The following is a 14,102-nucleotide window of genomic DNA, read 5'->3' as shown; positions in this document are numbered from 1 at the left end:
GAGGAGGAGGGGGAAGAATGATGGACAGCAGGGGATGGGCAATGGGAAAAGCCAAAGGGGGGGAGGGGGCGGATGAAGAGACCAATCGGAGCGGCGCGAAGGCGGGACTTCCCTGGGTAGACTCGGCGGCCCCAGGAGCTCTCATGCGCAGTGACACTTTTCGCACGGCTCAGGCTGGCGAACGGAGAGTTTAAACTGGAGGGCTGGAGGTGGTGCAGGAGGCGGAGGAGGAGGAAGGGGGAAAAAAGCGATCACTTCGTTATTGGCTCGATTGCCTGTGGATACTATCCTGCTGGGGTTAGCACCACCAACTACTCCGGGCTGTGCTGTATTCCTCAGGTAAAGACCCCCCCCCCCCCCCCCCCCCCCCATCTTTCTGCCGAATGTATGCGGGTAGTGTGTGTGTGAGAGAAACGTGAGAGGTAGCGAGTGAATGGGAGCGAAATCGGTGTAGTTAGTCGCCGCTGGCAGCCGTGCTCGGCCCTTTGGCGGGAGGGAGAGACTGAGGGGGAAAGCTCTCATGATGACCGACAGGAGACGGCCGCTCTGAGGGGTTTGGATTTTTTTGGGTGGGTGAGGGGAGGGAGCCCGGTCCCATTTTATACATCCATTATAGGCTGTTTTTAACCGTTTGGAGAGGGAGAAAGTTTACACATGTAAAGGTAATACATGCTGGGCGCAGCGAGGGGAGGGGGGGGGGGAGCAAAAACTTTCTCGATGCCCGATCGATGCAAACTGCCTCACACCAGGTTGTCCTAGGCGTTCAGTCGCTATCTTCCCCCCCCCCCCGGATCTTGGCCGCTTTCTACGCGAACCTTTTGTTCTCCCGATTTTAAACCTAACGTTTTGTTTCCCCCCAAAACTTACACATTTGCCAGGAGCCTGCTGAGAACCTGAACGTTGTTTTCACTGAATTGGGGGTTTAGCCTTCAGGGGTGGAACGATGGAAGCTTCGGCGACGGGACTGCCTTTGGAAACATTACTTTGGTGGTGGTGGTGGTGGGGACGGGGGGGGGGGGATGCCAAAAGTTATGGAAGGGAAATCGGTCTTGTCTTTGAAATGCGAACAAGCGGCTTTCCTGAATTCGACGATCGTTCCCGATCGCATATTCGAAGTTTGTCAACAGGACTGCAGAAACGATATACACCCCCCCCCCCCCTTTAAGTTTTTTTCTGGATGATCAGAATCGGAATGTTTTTTTTTAATAGTGTGAGCTTGTTCTCCCCCCTCTACACCAGAATTGGAGGCAGTTAGTAATGGATGGTTGTGTGCTTTATTAGTAAGATGTGCATTCCCAGTGTTAAACACCGATGTATCATCTTGTAAGACTTTTCCCTACCCAATACCGCCTGGCAGTCTGCTTGGTTCCTGCGAAAGAACAAGTTGGTTGTTAAGGCGCTTAAGGAGATCGTGCCTCGGCGCAAGATAAATGCAATTTAAAAAAAATGCTATTTCCCCCCTCCCTATTTTCACGTTGGTGATCTGTGAAAGTGCATTTCGACTTAAGGTTCTTGTGAATTGTCTTAGTCCCTTAATATGCTTCTAGGTTCTTGATCTATTAATAGATCTGGGACTTTATGGAACCTTCACTCAAATCCATATGTTCATGCTACTGCCAAATTTAGAAAATTCAGCACCGCTTGGAATAAGGCCATCTGGCCAATGTAGGAATTTACTCTTCCCATGAACAAATAGTTCTAAATCACTTTTGTTTTATTTATCCTTGGGATGTGAGTGTTGCTGGCAATGCCAACACTGATAGCCAGCCCTAATTAATTGGTTTTGAGAAGGTTGTGGTGAGTTGTCATCTTGAACCACTGCAGGCGTGTCGGCTAGATACACCCACAGTGCCAGGATTTTGACACAGGAACAGTGACATCGTCGCAAGTCAGAATAGTGGGTGGCTTAGCAACAGACTTGCAGATGGTGTTTCCCATGCATCTGCTTCCCCTATTCTTCCAAATGCTAGAGTTCTTTGCTTTAGAAAGTGTATTTGTAAGAGCCTTGTCTAGTTGCTGCAGTACATGTTGTAGATGGTACACAGCGCTGCCACTGTGTGCCAGTGGTGGAATGAATGGATGTTTAAGTTGGTGGAGGATAGGGTCATAATCAAATGGGCTGTTTTGTCTTCACTAGTCTTGATCTCCTTCAGTTGGTTGGAGCTGCACTCATCCAGGCAAGCGGAGAGTATTCCATCACACTGTGTTCACATATCACTTCAATGCCTTTTCCTTTATTCATTCATCCAATGTGAGCATGAATGTTTATATAATCCCTGCTGTATGCACTCACACTAAATTCCATGGTCTCTCAATTGTGAAAAAATGTTATGAGTTCTAAATTTCTTTTATACTTGCATGTTGAGATAAAACCGAATTCCCTTAGTCAACATGGGTGCTGCCTTTAATGTTTAATTCCTCTGTACCCCAAGCTCTTTCACAGAGCTGAACATTCTTCCATTCAGATCTTTCCTGTATTGCTTTCTCTAAGTAAACTGCATTACCTCACACTTAAATTGAATGGCATCTGACACTTTTTAGCCCATCTCCCATTTTTCTTTTGGCCATTAAAAGAATGAACAATGTTTATCTATCATCTGCAAGTTTAGACCTCTCTTCTTTAGGCCTAGATCCAAAAGTGAAGAGAAGTGACTCCACCACTGAACCCCAAGGGACGTCACCACCCACTTCTAACCACCCTGGCAAAAAAGCCCTTAACTCCTACTCTATTTTCTGTCTTTAATTTGGTTTGCTATCCTCCCACTAATTTCACACCCTTATTTGGTAATCTCCCATGTGCTACCAACGGCTTTCCTGAAATTCTGTTAACTCCCATTTTTGTTTCTTAAAGGAGCCTGAGGTTTATTAAGTGTGATCACCCCTCCTGAAATTTGTTTGAAATTAAAAAAAAAATAAAAATTTGTGAGGTGTGGTTGTCGCTGGCAAGGTCTGCATTTATTGCCTATCCCTAATTGGCCATGGGCAAGTGCTGGTGAGGTGCCTTCTTGTTCTTGAGCTGCAGCTTGCCTGGTGCAGGTATACCCAAAGTGGTGTTAGGAAGGGAATTCCAGCGACAGTGAAGGAAAGACTATATAGTGAGTGGCTTATAATAATAATCTTTATTGTCTAATACTGCAATTAAGTTACTGTGAAAAGCCCCTCGTCGCCACATTCTAGTGCCCATTTGGGTACACAGAGGGGAGGGGAATCTGTAGGTGGTGGTGTCCCCATGCATCTGCTGACCTTAAAAAAAGGTGCTGCTGAAGGAGCCTTGAGTTGCTGTAACACATCTTTTATATGGTACACACTATTGCCACTGTGCCAAGATAGCAAATATTTAAGTTAGTGGATGGGGTGCCGATCAAGCAGGCTGCTTGGTCCTGGGTGGTGTTGAGCTCCACGAGTGGTGTTGGAACTACAGTCATCCAGGAAAGTATTCTGACACACTCCTGACTTGTGCCTTGTACGTGGTGGACATGCTTTGCATAGTTACCCTTGGCAGAATTCTCAGCCTTTGAGCTTCAACAACAGCCATCTCTTCCTCTATTCCAGATATGAGGGAGAGTTTCCCCTCTGATTTCCATTGCCTCCAGTTTTGCGAGGGTCCCTCAATTCCACACTCAGTAAAATAGAGCCTTGGTGTCAATGGCTGTCACTTTTTCCTCGTCTCTGGAGTTCAGTTCTTCTGTCCATTTTAATAATCACTTATTGCCACCAATAGGCTTCAATGAAATGCCTGTGAAAAGCCGCTAGTCGCCAATTCGGGCACCTGTTCGGGGCGACTGGTACGGGTAGAGAGGTCAGGAAAGTGGCCCTGGTGGAACACATACTGAGCATCCCTGAGCAGGCTACTACTGTGTAAGTGTCATATGTTGGGCCCTATTGACAATACCTTACATCACTTTGATGATGATTGAGAGATGGCTGATGGGGCGCTGATTGACTGAATTGTACTTTTCCTGCTCCCTGTGGACACAGTGTACTTGGGCGATTTTCTACGCTGTTGGGTCGGTGTCAGTGTTGTAACTTCCTATTTAGGAACGTGCTCATTTCTTCCTTAATCAAAGGCTCACAAAATTTCCCTTTTTAAAAATGGGTGCTGCATTAGTCATTTTCCACTCCTCTAGTATGAACCACACTCAAATCTCTGAAATATAATTACCTCGGCCTTCTGAATATTTCTTCTTCAGCGTCCTATGGCATATCCTGTCATTGTCTTCACTTGGCGTGACCCACATATCTAATTTTAGCTTATCCATCAAAATATTGCTCATCATGTTCTCGTCTCATTTCCGATTAATCTCTTCAGTATTCTCCTTAGTGGACACTGATGGAAAATACTTCCGAAATACGCCTGTAATTTCTTTGTGATCATAATCCAAAAATGGGACCACTCCCTTCCTCTCAAAACTTCCATCTCACTTTTAACCTTTTTCATTTTATTGTTATCTTTTTAAAACACTTTGCTGTTCTGTATAACAGTTTGTGAATTTTTCCCTAGTACACACTCTGCATTTCCATATTCTTAATCTCTTCTTGTATTCTCCGATTAGTTTTCTTTCATATTATCCTCCTTAAGAGGCTCGAAGGCCTTCACATTCAATTTTACTTAGTTTTGTCTTTAGCCTCTTTACCAGTGGCATCCTAAAACTACCAGTAGTTGCCTTCTTTATTGATGGAATATACTTATTCTGTACCTTTTGCAGTCTCTATTTTAAGAAATTGATTTATTTTGTGCGAAATAATTGTTGAATGTTTTTCGTCTTTTGTCTTACTTCAGCTAGCTCACTCCATAAGGTTCAAAAATCTGTCACAATTCCGATTGGTGTTTTTGGTATTGGCACTGGTTTTCCCTTTCTAATTGGATCTTTAGCCATATGTCATGTGAGAGTACCTTCAAGAAATGGGTGTTTAAGAAATGTACCTTTAAGAAATGGGTGTTTATCAGTGATGTCAGAGAGCGGGTGGAGCTGGGCTGTCTGTCAGCTTTTTACTTTTGTTTAAGGCTGTTTGCTGCAGGGTGTGTTTTAGTTTCGTTTTCAGAGCTGGATAGCTGCAGTCACAGCCAGAAGGTGTATGAATCTTTCTCTGTAATCTAAAGACTGTAAATCGACCCTGGTGATTTAAAACTATTAACAGTAGTGACTTTAACCTGATGTACTTCTGATAAAGGTTTTGTTTTTAAGTCATATGGATGTTAAAAGGAAAGCTTAAAGGATTACTTAGTGTTGTATTCTTTGGGGGTTGTCTTTGAATTAATGGTTGCTAAGATGTTCACTGTATGTTTTAAAAAGGTTAACTTGAGTTCATAGAATAAACATGGTTTTGCTTTAAAAAATACTTTTCCACTTCTGCTGTACTACACCTGTCGAGTGGGCCGTGTGCTCCCCATACCACAATCTATTAAAAGTTATGGGACAGGTGAACTCCATGATACACTTTGGGGTTCTCTAAACCCTGGCCCATAACACATATCATATTCTGATCACTGCTTCCAAGGTGCTCACGCACATTTGGCTCATCTACCTGATCTGTTTAATTAATTATATTGCTAACGCTGTAATTGACTTCCTGAGATAACGGGGTTGTCAATTACTAATTTTTAATCTCTTGCCAATCTTAGTTGCTGCCTGCATGAGAGATGGCTGATGAAAGCTCGAGCAAAATGCTTTGCTTTTTTTTTTCTTACTGCATTTATGTACAGTATTTGTGTGATTTTTCTTCCAACCCTTGGTTCAGCTGTATCACATGCAGCTGCTAGCCAAAATTGATTAATGAAGGGGGATGCATTAACTGCTGCAAATGAATGCGGTCAATCTTTGATGAAGAAACCCAGAGCCAAGTGCAAATCATAACATTGTTAGAATGATAGAGAATAGGAGGAAGCCATTTGTCCCACTGTGCCTATGTTTGCTCTTTGTTAGAGATATACAATTAACCTCATTCCCCTGTGCTTTCCCCGTAGCTCCTGTAACTGTAATTTTTCGCTTCACGTTTTATCCATTTATTTGAAATCTCACTATTGGATCTGCTTCCATGCTCTTTCAAGTAATCCGTCTCTGATCACAACAACTTTCTTTTAAAAAAAAAAAAAAGTTTCATCATGACGTCTCTGGCTCCATTGCCAACTAACTAAGAACTGCGTCTTCAGATTACTGCCTCTTCCTCCACTGGAAACAGTTTCTCCTTATTTAGGCCATCAAGCCCATTTATAATTTTTGAACATATCTACCAAAGTTTGGCGTAACATTCTTTGTGCTAAGGAGAATAATCCCAGTTTCTGCAGTCTCTTCACTTAGCTGAAGTCCTTCATCCTGTTACCATTCTAGTACATTTCCATTGTACCATCTCAAGGTATTACTGTTGTTCCAAAAGTGTGGTGCCCAGAATCATACACACTTCAACTGAGGCCGAAACAGGTTTCGTTTGTAAAGGCTCAGCAAAGCGTTCTGTGCCTCTACTAATAAAACCAGTATGTATACCTTTTTTTAACAATCTTCTCAACTTGTACATAGAACATACAGTGCTGAAGGAGGCCATTTGGCCCATCGAGTCTGTACCGACCCACTTAAGCCCTCACTTTCACCCTATCCCTGTAACCCGATAACCCCTCCAAACCTTTTTTGGTCACTAAGGGCAATTTATCATGGCCAATCCACCTAACCTGCACGTCTTTGGACTGTGGGAGGAAACCGGAGCACCCGGAGGAAACCCACACAGACACGGGGAGAAAGTGCAGACTCCACACAGACAGTGACCCAGCAGGGAATCGAACCTGGGACCCTGGCGTTGTGAAGCCACAGTGCTAATCACTTGTGCTACTGTGCTGCCCATATTGTGTTGCCACCTTCAAAGATTTGTATACATATACCCTCGGGTGTCTCTGTTCCTACACCCCCCTTTTGAAATTGCACCCTTTTGATGAGGGTCATGTGATGTGAGTGCGGGAGCGGCTTCGTTTCCATGAGCTCTGACTCAACTTGTCTTTTAATTCTGTTTTTTATCTTGATGCACGTTCCTTAATTATCCTTTTAGGGGATAGATGTCTTGCACCATGTCCCTGGATGATCCTGTGTTTGGTGGTGACGATCTGAGTTGAATCAAAAAAATTCCTATTTGATTGGGATGGTCGGAGAAGGCTGGGATGGGGCCCAGCTTGCAGTGGAGATTTGCTGGTGAGCGAGTTTACGCCTCAGCGGTGCTGTATGCATTGAGATGGTGACCTCCATTGTGAATGACATTTTGGATGATGACCTCGGCTCGGTGGTGCAAGGTTTTGGTGCTCACTTTGATGAACTGTGAAGCATCCTTGAGAGAAGATTCGATGGGGCACTGTATCTGGTCTTCCAGGCCTAGGGTCGGGTGGAGGCCCCAACCATTGGGCTTATGTTGTCCTGTCCGCGATGCTCGTTGTGAAGGATTTGAGCTGGCTGGCCATGTTGAGTCATCCCTTCTGACTGGGGCCAGGGTCTGGCCATCAGGGCGATGGCATGGCAGAGGTGAAGACACTTCTTACGATGGAAATTTGAGAGATCCTGAGTGTTGTTCAATCCTGGCCTTCCAGGTTTCATAAATGATGTTACTCTGCAGTTCATGAATAATCCTGGACTTTGTTCCCTTGTGATTATGCTGTTGATTTCATGCTGTTTTTTCTCCTGACCAGGGTGTACGATGTTTGAGCAAGAGGTCGAGGGTCGTTTGTTATTCTGTTTTAGCAAAACCCATATTGAATCGGTAACATGACCCTGTGATTTGTGCACAGTCTTATGTTTTTTTAATATGTGCTGTAATCCTTAGTGCATTTTAGACGCTCCTTATTTTGTTTATAGAGAAGTTGAGGGAAGCCATGGCGGGGTTGTGGGTGGGTGGATGGTTGGTGTGATGGTGGTGTGTGGTAGGGTTAGATTAGGTCCCATTTAGATTGAGGACACCCCCCCCCCCCCCAGTTAGAGCTAAATGTATCAGGTTCTCAGTTTGCTTTTTTATTTTGCTTTGAAGTCTGAGAATCTGTACATGTCTCAAACATCTTGCTCAAACATTGTACACCCTGGTCAGGAGAAAAAACAGCATGAAATCAACAGCATAATCACAAGGGAAAAAAGTCCAGGATTATTCATGAACTACAGAGTAACACCATCTATGAATCTTGGAAGGCAGGATCGAACAACACTCCGGATCTCTCAAATTTCCATCGTAAAGTTTGAGAATCTATACATGTCACCTACAAAGGCCTGTGCAGATCTTTCTATGGTTGGCGCTTTTGGCGCTATTGGAGTAGGGGAAATAAATAGTGGCGCATGCCTGGGTGTGGTCGGTTTGTCCATGTTTGTTGAAGTTGGAGTCTGTATGCTATGTCTTTGCATTGTTGGAGCACTCTTTGGTTTGGGGGTAGGCTTGATGGGGAGATAGGCGCCCTCCAATGGGTGCTCTTTTATATTGGTTTCCTCTTTGCGGCTGGGTCTTCAATGGGGAGGCAGTGTATTTGTCTCTGTTGAGTCAGTGCTGCCCTCTCCCTAATATCCTTCTTGTAAGAGCATACAGTGCTAGTCTGTGTCTGATGTTCTTTTGGCAACTCGGGCATTCCTTCCTTGGGGTGGTTTGTTTTTTGTCTTCATTTGGGTGAGCAACATGCTGTTATAAGCCCTATTTTGATTGGTGTGTTGGTGTGCTGCCCTGTGTGTGGTTAGTGAGGTGCATGGCTGGTGGGTCCTGGCATGTGCTGGGTGTCTGAGGGGTACTGGCTCCTTTGTGTCAGAGTGTGCTGGGATAGGCCAAGTCCGGTGCTGTGATTGATATTCTGTTGCCCTCGTCTGCTTGGGATGTCCCTTCTCGAGGCCACTTATCAGGGACATCCTGAGAGGTAGAATTTTTTTGATGTACTTGAATATCCCTGGTTTATTTATTCCTGTGTGCACAAGGGCATGGGGTTCAGCTGGATCCTGAAATATGGTTATATCCTGTTGCTCCCCTTATGGTTGAAACTCATTCCCCTTATGAATGAGCAGCTTTTTCCCCTCTTTATCTTGGAGGGGGAAGGGGGTTGCATGCACTGGAGAATATGGTTGTAACTTGGTCCTCTTTTTAGTCCTGGTAGTTCTCCCTTTTTCATCCTTGCTTGGTTAATGTGTTGGGAAATGCTGGCGACCATCCAAACTTATAGCTGCTGGTCCTCTCTGTGGCATGATGGCTGTTGTGCCCTGTGCCTGAGGTTGGGATTATGTGGTGTTGTGTGGTATATGTAAAACATCCTTCTAAAACTCGGGTTCTTGTGTATTTTCTTTGTATTTTTCTATTGTGGTGGGGTTTAAGAATCTGATTGGATCCTGCAGGGCTATATATGTGCCTGACATTCGGAGGGATGGAGTTAAATTATACCATTGGTGCCTCTGGTGTTGCTAGAGTTGAGGGAGATATGTTCTGGTGTGTGCCCAAACGTGGTGTGATAATGTTATCCTGAACTCGTGGTCTTCGTGAAAATTCGCCACTGTGAAGGTGTGCACCATTTTACCATGTTTTCGTGGCCTTATCCGACTCTCCCTTGTTCTCTGGTGGTGCGTATAGAGGCACCAAATTGAGTCCAATGACTGTAACTGAGCCAATTATATTGCTGTTCCCCTCTATATCCATATATGGGGAGATGTTTGTGCTGAGATGTTCCATTCCTGTGGTTTTGTTGCATTTAAAAAAATTAAAATCTTCAATAAAAATACTGTTAGAACAAAATTGCATCCTTAATCCATATTGTCTCTTATTCTTCCTAACAAAATATATCACTTCATATCTCTCTGAATTAAATTTCATATCTGTCTGAATTAAATTTCATCTGCCTTGTCAATTTTTTGTTACCATTTTACCAGTCGGTGTGTCCTCTTGAAGCCTCTTTATATCCTCATTGTTTACTACATCTGAGTTTTGTTGCATCTGCAAACTTTGAAATTAAGCCATATATACCCAAGTCCATGTATATTAAAAAGAGCAATCACAATACTGACCCCTGGGGAATACCACTTCCCTCTACTCTGAATGTCCTCAACTATTGTCTGTTTGTTGTCTCAGTTGGGAGCACTCTCGTCTCTGAGTCAGAAGGTTGTGGTTTCCAGTCCCTCTCTAGATACTAAAAATTTAGGCTGACACTATGCTGCAGTGCTGAAGGAGTGATTCATTGTTAAAGTCTCTATCTTTTGGATAAAACCTTAAAGTTGGGTCCCATCAGCTCTTTCAGGAGGATGCAAGGGACTATTCTAAAGCGGAGGGGAGGTAATCTGGCTGGATGGATGGTTTGTCATGCCAAGCAACACCAACAACCAATTCCTGTACCACCTGTGGTTATTCACAAAGTCACCGTCTTCTCAATTTTGCTCCTCTCTGAGGTCTGGTGACCCTCGGGTTAAATCATCACCAGTCAGCTCTCAAAGGGGTGAGGAGCCTATGGTCCTCTGGGACTGTGGCAACATTTTTGTTTTAATAGTGATCCCACAATCAACATCACTTAAAAGCAGATTATCTGGTTATTATCACATGGATGTTTGTGGGTGCTTACTGTGTACAAGTTTGCTGTTGTGGTTCCTACATTACAACAGTGATTGCACATCAAAAGCACTTGATTGTTGTGAGGCACTTTGGAGTATCCTGAGATTCGGAAAAGGCTCTTTCGACAAGCAATTCTTTCTTTTCTTCTTTAGACAGGAACATAAATATGTTGCTACTTTGATCTTAAATTTTGCTCACAAGTGGCACTCTGTGAAATGTTTTTCAAAGGTCCATGTGCACAAAATCATCTGCGTTGGCCTTATCAACCACACTGTTAACTCATGAAAGGGCTTAATCAACTTGGTCAAACGCTATTTGCCTTTTTCAAGTTCATTCATTTATCAGCTCATACATTTAACAAATGCCAATTAGTAATTAGTTTTGTCCCAGATTATAGTTTCAAAGTTCCCCGACCACTGGCGTTCACCTGACTGACCTGTAGTTAGTTGCTGGATTTATTCCTCTCCCTCATTTTTTCTGAACAGAGAGTGTGTCACAGACAACCCTCCAGTCCTATGGCATCACTCGCGTAACCAAGAAGGAATAAAACCTGGTGACTCCTGGTTCACCCTGACTTCCCCCAGTAACCTGGAGTGCATCCCATCCAGACCAGGTGAAATTAGGTCAATAAAGTAACATGAGATGTAATGAACTTAATGAATATCAGCAAATATTTATTGTGCTTTTGGCTTATTATTGCAGGTTTAATTGCAATTATGCTGTAATTGCTGGTCTTGGGTTAATACTGGAAAACTTTCATTTATGTGGGATATTGTGTCCTTGGAGTATCCTGAGATATTTTGCAGTCAGTGATTTTGGTTTTGGGTTTTGGAAGTGCAGCCCATGTTGTTGGGCAGTAAAAGAATGGCTTGAACTTGCATAGTGCCTTTCAAGAGCTTTAGTGTCCTAATGTGCTTTAGAATCCCCACAATGCAGAAGGAGGCCATTCAGCCCATCGAGTCAGCACTGACGTTCTGAAAGAGCACGCCACCTAGGCCCACTCTGCTGCCCTATCCCCATAACCCCACCTAACCAATTGTTATATGAAATGCAGCAGATAATTCTTTCTCACAGCACATTTTCAGCTTTTATTGTCCCTTTTTTAGGAGGAATTTGGTTTGTTGGTTTAGCGATGTCTGTTGACCTTGCATTGTGCAAGCTTCCACTGTTATTAATATTTGAAATCTCTTTTTTTGTATTTATATAGACTGATAGACATTGCCTCAGTTTAAAGTCGGCACGGTGGCTAGTGGTTAGCACTACTGCCTCGCAGCTCCAGGGTCCCAAGTTCAATTCCGGCATCGGGTGACTGCCTGTGCAAAGTTTTCACTTTCTCCCCATGTTTGCGTGGGTTTCCTCCCACAATTCAAAGATATGCAGGTTAGGTGGAGTGGCCATGCTAAATTGCCCCTTCGTATCCAAAAGGTTAGGTAGGAGTTACTGGGTTATCGATATAGAGGCATTGGATTAAGTAAGGTGCTCTTTTCAAGGGCCGGTGCAGAGTCGATAGGCTGAATGGTCTCCTTCTGCACTGTAAATTCTATCATTAATGTAGTGCTTCCTCAGTAATGCATTAAATTTAGCCCAGATTATCAGCTCAAGTTTGCATTGGACCCGAGTCCACAATCTTTTAAGTGAAGTGTCAACACCATGAACTGCGTCGATCTGATGCTAGGGCAATATTTAATGCAGCCGATGGAGGCCTCTCCTTTTGGCTGGAGAGCTGATGGGAGCCCCGCATTGACTCCTTTGGGGAAGACCCGCAGGACTTAAATACCTCTCCGTGACCGGCGAGGGCATTCCCTGGGCTAAGGACCAGGCTGTGAAATCCTGCCCCAGAAAGTTGATTTTTGAGCTTCCCACGTGGTAACTGCCCTGGACACTGCTGGTTGAATACCAGTGGTGGTGGTATGAGGCCTTGAGTGGGTATTAATTGTCCAGTTAATTACCTCAATTGGAGGTGGGGTGGGAAGGCTGTCCACAGGCCTTCCCACCCCAGACCTATTCAGGGCAGAGGCAGGACGGCATGGGTGTCCCCACCCAGCGCTGTCCTGTTTGTTTAAATGCCCCGCCTCCATACGTGTCTTGGGTGTGGGCATTCTATTCTGCTCTGACTCTGTTGAATGCGTGGTAATGCTGATGTATGAGTCCCTGGATTTGACTGCTCTCTGCAGATGATTTTTAATGTGAACACAGATCAGGCTGCTCACTTTCGATAGGCATTTTTTCCCCTTGTGTTTGTAGAATTCCCAGAAGGATCAGTCGTTGCCATTTTTATGTCAACAGCCACAAATCTGTGTACTTGAAACTGCAGTCAATAAAGGCATCAGCTGAATCTTATGCATGTGCAGTTAGTTCAGACATTTATGATATTTTTCAGCATGATTAGTGTGCTGTCTGTGCCATAAGTGAGTTGCTGGCCTGGATGGATAAGCAGAGATGTCACCCTATGCATGGGCTGGTATAAAATGGCTGACCCAATGCCAAATTCTAGGAGACATTTTGGTTATGTTCCTGTGCTTCTCACATGATGGGGATTTCTGATCAAGAATTTGAGTATTTCCTCAGCTGGTTTGCATTATCAGTGGGGTTAAGAACATTCAATTTGAAAAATAATATGCATGACTCTGAAAAATTAAGTGTCTAATTAGAATAAAGAAAGGAATGTGAATGCCTATGCATATGACAAAATGATCAATGTGGCTTCTTTTTAATCAAGCATAAAGTAATTATTTTATTACTTATTGGGTTGTAGGCATTGCTGGCCAGGTCAGATTTTTATTGCCCATGTCTTATTGTCCTGGGGCAGCATGGTAGAACAATGGTTAGCGCAGTTGCTTCACAGCTCCAGGGTCCCAGGTTCGATTCCCGGCTTGGATCACTGTCTGTGCGAGTCTGCACGTTCTCCCCGTGTGTGCGTGGGTTTCCTCCGGGTGCTCCGAAGATGTACAGGTTAGGTGGATTGGCGATGATAAATTGCCCTCAGTGTCAAAAAGGTTGGATGGGGTTGCTGCGTTACAGGAATAGAGTGGAGGTAGGGTGCTCTTTCCTAAGGGCCAGTGCAGACTCGATGGGCCAAATGGCCTCCTGCATTGTAGAATCTGGAGATGGTGGTGGTGTGAGCCACTGCCTTGTACCACTAAAGTCCATGTGCTGTTGGTTCACCCACAGAGTTGTTTGGAAGGGAGTTTCAGCATTTTGACAGTAAAGGAACTGCAATACAGTTCCAGATGGTGTAGAGCTTGGAGGGGAGCTTGCAGGTAGTGGTGTTCCATGTATCTGCTACTCTTGTCCTTCCAGATCATGGATATTGCAGGTTTTGAAAGTGCTGTCAAAGGAGCCATGGTGAGTTTTTGCTGCATCTTGTAGATGGTACACATTGCTGCCATTGTGTGTCAGTGGTGGAGGGAGTGAGTTGGAGGTGGTGGCTGGGGTGCCATTCAATAGGGCTGCTTTGACCTGGATGGCGTTGAGTGTCTTGAGTGTTGTTGGAGCTGCACCCATCCAGACAACTGGAGGCTATTCCATCACACTCCTGACTTGTGCTTTGTGGATAGGCTTTGGGGAGTCAG

At 44.3% G+C, this 14,102-nt stretch overlaps 1 protein-coding gene across 2 annotated transcripts in view; it reads left to right on the top strand.

Moving 5' to 3' along the window:
- The first annotated feature begins 151 nt into the window (after positions 1 to 151).
- The window catches only part of LOC140389955 (SH2/SH3 adapter protein NCK1-like), a 314,633-nt gene continuing 300,682 nt past the window's right edge, over positions 152 to 14,102 (top strand). Inside the window, exon 1 of one of the 2 annotated variants that reach the window (XM_072474657.1) lies at positions 152 to 339. The gene's annotated coding sequence lies outside the window, so the exon portion shown is untranslated. The remainder of the gene's footprint in view (positions 340 to 14,102) is intronic. The other variant, XM_072474656.1, reaches the window with a different exon arrangement.

Source organism: Scyliorhinus torazame, chromosome 14 (assembly GCF_047496885.1).
Source record: "Scyliorhinus torazame isolate Kashiwa2021f chromosome 14, sScyTor2.1, whole genome shotgun sequence".
Classification (NCBI taxonomy): Eukaryota; Metazoa; Chordata; class Chondrichthyes; order Carcharhiniformes; family Scyliorhinidae; genus Scyliorhinus; species Scyliorhinus torazame.
This window is presented reverse-complemented; position numbering and strand designations above follow the sequence as displayed.